Genomic DNA, 6,000 nt, shown 5'->3' on the forward strand with positions numbered 1-6,000 from the left:
CCTTCTGCACCCCATAATGATCCTGGGTCTATACTTGCAGAGGGATATAGAATAGGAAAGCTATCAGGGGAGGGGATGGGATACAGAGTTCTGATGGTAGGAATCGTGTGGAATTGTACCCCTCTCATCCTATGGTCTTGTCAATATTTCCATTTCATAAATAAATATTTAAAAATAAGCTCTCATGGTCCGGGAGGTGGCACAGTGGATAAGGCAATGGACTCTCAAGCATGAGGTCCTGAGTTCAATCCCCGGCAGCACATGTACCAGAGTGACATCTGGTTCTTTCTCTCCCTCCTATCATTTCTCATGAATCAATAAATAAAATTTAAAAAAAATAATAAAAAATAAAATAAAGAAACTCTCAAGAAGGTAGACTTAGTTTTTTGACTCCTAATACTTCTTGCATAAGTAGTTATCTCTGAGTGTCGCATTTATGGCTTTCTGCAGTATATTCCTTATATTACCTCTACCTTCCTTACTCTCCAACATTACAAACAATTCATAATTATATAAAGCAACCATTTTTGAAAATATGCACTATATTTTTCCTTTCAGGTATCTTCCATCTATGTAGAATGCTGTTGTGAGAAATAAGATAGTCAAAAAAGGCACATTGCTTTATTCAATTTCATAAATCATTGATTTATGACACAAGATGTTTATCTTAAGGATGATTTGAAAGGTAAAAAATCAACACTTGATAAGCCCTCGATTTTGTGACGTTCTTATGTTAGCCAACACATTCATAAAAGTTTCTAGATGAAAGGGGAGAAATGTGACCATAAAAACACATTTTCAGAATACTACACCCTTATAATTTCTCAAAGAAGCAAGAATGGAAAAAAAAAAAAGAAGCAAGAATGGTATTATGGATAATAATAGAAACAGACATGTGTGATGTCACCATGAAAATGACTTCCAAATTCACTTACTAAGTTCCCTGTAATATTAATGGTAGGGGCATGAATCTCTCAGAGAGAATACTTGACAAGGGAAGAAATAAAATTCTTTCTCAGAGAATTTGCAGCACAAGGAAGATATTCGGTCAACTGGGAAAAAATGCTAAAAATTGTCACACTCAGAAAAACAGTGGATAAATTTCTGTTGAAAATAAGATGATTAATATAACTTCCAGTGAGAGTAATGTAGCATAGTTTTATAAAATAGAAAAGTCCTAAGTGAATTATTTATTTATGTATATGACTTAGCAGGAAAAGAGAAGAATTTTTCAGAAAGGAAGTGGAATAGAACAGAGTATTGAAGATGATTCTGACTTTGCAAACCAGTAGTTTAGTGTAGCAGAAAATGAAAATCCAAGTGGGAGGGAAGAATAGGGAAAAAAATGAGTTCAGAAGTAGAATTAAGCCTGTTGGTTATGTCTTAGGTATACAGTCCAAAACCTGAACACTTCTCACTTTGAAAAAATTGATGGGATTGATTCTACTAGTTCTATTGGGTTATGTGGTAGTGAGATTAAACCTATCAGTACAGTGTAGTCTATTTCCTTATTCAAAATTATTAGTTCAGGGATGTTAAACACTAAATATAAAACAATTTTTATTCTACTATTAATATGCAAGAAAACCTTCTTTGTCTTCAGTGGATAGGATAATGTTATTTTACGTCCACTGGATAAGAGCAAAAACTCTGAATCTATGGGAATTTTTGGACAGTCATCTTGGGGCTAGGATAAAAATATTATTTAAAAAAAAAATCTGGCACTGAGAAAGAATGGTTGAGAAGTGAAAAGAAGAGAAAAACATGTTCTATAATTTCTGTCCCAATGAATTGAGTCTCATGAAAGTAATACTGTTTTCCGGACTTTTGTGATATCTGAGCTAATACATTCCCTTTATAATTTAAGCCAATTTAATTTGTGTTTGCTATTAGTTTCCATTCAAAATATATTGATACAGATCCCTCAGGAGGCACATTTAGTCTCTCACCCCCTATTTAGTCATTTGATTTTGTCTCCCAGAAGAGGAAAGGAAATATTCTGGTTAACTTTGCTTTAAGAACTACCTCCCCTGGGCTTGCAGCTTGACACTATTTTTCTCCTTTCCATTGATACCATAAATATAATTCTCTCTTTGGGTATTTAATGTGAACCAGATAAGCCACAAACTTATAGTAACTTAGTCACTTTCAATTCTAAGGCAAGTTAAGTCATCGGGGTCAATGTTTCAAGTATAAGATACTATAATTTCACCAGTGGTAAGACAATTTGGGAATTTCTCAAAGTTTCTTTTTAGTGTTTAGAATATGGTATGTATCCCATAGATACGAGTAATCCTTTTGAACTTTGTCAAAAAGTCTTCATAAATCACATTCTAGCAAATATGTTTAAGTTCTATATACATGCGTAAGAAATTTGAGAACTTAAGACAATTGGAATGAATTCTAAACTGTCAGTTTATAGCAGTAACTTTTCTTTTCTATATGAGAACTGAAATTTGGGGCTGGTGACTAAACACTAATAGAAATAACATGTTCTTTGAGAAACTAGAGGGCCAACCTTATTTGGGGAATATTTTATATCAATTATATTCAGTTTTGGAAGTTTAATAAGTCAGGTTATAGTCCAATGTATTTGGAGGATCCCAATAGATCCTGCCTGCTAAACCATTGTCTTTAATTTAGGAAATGGTTTTAATATATAAAGAGAAAATAATCTTGAATAAATACAATAACACAATTTACTGAGCTCCTAATATGTCAGGTGATGCACTGTAGGCATTACTAGCAATTATCTATTTAACTTTTAATATATAACAGGGATAAATATTGATTTGTAATAGCATACTTAGTATACCCATCAGATATGAGGTGTTAATAATATCACCATTTTACAGACATAAAAAATCAGGACACAGATAATATAAAGAATTTCCCACAGTCTTTTAGTTAACATACAGCAGAGCAGAGAATCAAAGGATAACATTCTGTTCTTTGTCTAGTTACTTCTACCCTTCCAATTAGCAATAAGAACATTATTTTTCAGAGAAGGAGGTCAAAGTTTCAAGAGTCTATATAACTTCCTCAAGGTCATTGAGCTAGATATAATAATGTAGACTTAAAAATTTAACTCCAGTATTCTTCTCAGTGTAGAGTTCCATATCTTCATGCATCTATTATTCCCATTTTAAAACTGTTTCTGCTTCATTTGAATCACTTTTTCACCACTGTTGTTATAAAATAGGTTGAGTAACATATAAGAGAGGTCTAATATTAAATTCATCAAAGATTTCATGATATCTATAAATGGATGCTAATTTTAAGGAAATGATTGGAAGAACTCTATATAAATATATATGTTAAAACAACTTATCAATATATTTATTAGTTTTAAAACATATTATTTTACTTTCAATTTGTTTTACTTTTTAAACTTGTTTCTTTTTTAAAATTATTGATTTTATATAAAGACAGAAATTGAGAAGAAAAGAGAAAATGGGGGTGGAGAAAGACACCTCCATAACTACTTCACCACTTGTGAAGCTTTTCCCTGCAGTGGAAACAGGGTGGGGGTGGTTAACCAGAGTTCTTGCACAATGTAATGTGTGTGATCAACCAGGTGCACCACCATTACCTTAACTTGTATTTTCCTAATAAGATCATACCCAGCTCTGATATATGATGGTGCCAGAATATGAACTTGGTATTTGGATGTCTCAGGCATGAACATCTATTATTCACTAATACCAGTCTCTCTGACTGTGCTTTTTAATTTTTTATCACATTCATGATAGTCTTAATGTCTTAAAATTATTAACATATTATCATGCTTCCTTAAAATAGTGAATGCTGATTTATCGCAAACTCAAATTTTAGTAAGGTTTACTATTCCCATGATCTTATTCTATGGTATTGGTAAGTTGTACTCCCAGGTGGAACTGTTGAATTTTATAATCTAATTTTGTAAAATTCTTCTAAAGTTCTTTTTCTGTAAGACAGAACATAAAGAAAAACAGTTCAGATTTCTAATAGTGTTAGTGGTTGTTATTATGACAAACTTTCACAACACTATTATATCAACATTGTTCAAAAACTGAAATGTTGTAAGACATCATGGTTTGTCTATGAGAACTCAGTGATACTTGTTCCTAGTATGAAACCATGAAAAATACAAAATGTAGTTTGACCTTACTAAGACATGGATAGAGTATAGAATGTGGTTGGATAAAGAGTAGTCAGAATAAGAATTAAGGGTGAGTCGAGCAGTAGCACATCGGATTAAACACAGGTGGCTGCAAAGCAGGTTCAAGCTCCAGGCTTCAAGCTAAGGCTCCCCACCTGCAGGGGAGTCGCTTCACAAGCGGTAAACCCGATCTGCAGGTGTCTATCTTTCTCTCCCTTTCCATCTTCCCCTCCTCTCTCCATTTCTCTCTGTCCTATCCTACAATAATGCCATCAATAACAACAATAATAATAACTACAACAATAAAACAACAAGGGCAACAAAAGGGAATAAATAAATAAATAAAAATTAAAGAAAGAATAAGAATTAAATGGTATCTAAAACTCTTCTGCATTTGATATTTTCATGACTTGAGTCACAAAATGTTGTAGTTGAGATGTTCTTTCAAATATCTAACTCATATAATGCACACATATTCATCCTGTCAGCCGGGTAGTCTTTTTTAAAAAGTCTTCAAAATGAGGATCAGTGACATGATAAGATTATCCGGTGATCTATAGTTAGCAAAGAGTAGGACTGGGATATGAATCCAACTTTGAAATCCAAGTAGAGAAAAGGTTATAATCCCATGGGCTTTCATTCTGGCTTTGCTGGTTCTGAACTCCACTAGGCCTCTGCTGAATGTTTTTGGTTTTTCTTAATTTTCATACTTGTTTTCCCTTTTATAGTTTTCTTGGCCACATGCATGGGAAATGACTCCAGTTAAAACTTTGTGAGGCCAAAACTGGTTAATCTATGACTGACCACAGATTCTCCAGGATGTGGTGAAGCTTTGGTTCCTCAGTTATTTGCTACCTACCCCTATTGTGTCCAGTGCCACTCAGGACTTCCTGTCAGCACAGTTCAGGGCTAGTCTTCTTGGTTGAGCTTGTCTTCCATACCTAGACAATGTCCTCCTAACCCAATCTATATCCTCATATAGATAATTTTGTGCTTGAACAGTTTTTAAAAATTTTTTAAAGATTTTATTTATTTGAAAGATAGGAGGAGAGAGATAAAGAACCAGACATCACTCTTGTACATGGGCTTCTAGACTCAGGACCTCATGCTTGAGAGTCCAATGCTTCATCCACTGTGCCACCTCCCGGACCACTCATCATCACATCTTCACTTGGAAAGTGACTTGTAAACTTCTCTCACTACTATGCCCCATGCTGAAATGGCAGAATCACAAGTTTGAGTTTTCCACCAGTGGGATGTCCTGCCAGGACCATTTTTCCTGACGTTTTTAAAAAATTTATTCTTTATTTAAGAAAGACTAAATTAATAAAACCATAGGGTTGGAGGGGTACAACTCCACACAGTTCCCATCACCAATCTCCATATCCCATCCCCTCCCCTGATAGCTTTCCTATTCTCTATCCCTCTGGGAGCATGGACCCAGGGTCATTGTGGGTTGCAGAAGGTGGAAGGTCTGGCTTCTGTAATTGCTTCCCCGCTGAACATGGACATTGACTGGTTGGTCCATACTCCCAGTCTGCCTCTCTCTTTCCCTAGTAGGGTGGGTCTCTGGCCTGAACAATTTAAGTGCACAAAGTCATTTCTCTTTCTTTAAAGAACTCTCCTTCCTCTCTTCCCTAGTTGCAGGGCTAATCTGAGTGTTACTCATTTTTCTCTCCCACTAGTTCACATGATAGGTCTAATGCAGTACAAACACTCACTTGTTGTTAAAATTCCGGATGGCTCCAGCTGGCCGGGCTGGCTTGCTTCGCGGTGGTGAACAGAGACGCAGAGACAACGGCTGGGCAGGGAAGCTGTATTTCTTTATTCAGGAACAACGATTCATAAACTAAGACAAA

The sequence above is a fragment of the Erinaceus europaeus genome, chromosome 10 (assembly GCF_950295315.1).
Source record: "Erinaceus europaeus chromosome 10, mEriEur2.1, whole genome shotgun sequence".
Lineage (NCBI taxonomy): Eukaryota > Metazoa > Chordata > Mammalia > Eulipotyphla > Erinaceidae > Erinaceus > Erinaceus europaeus.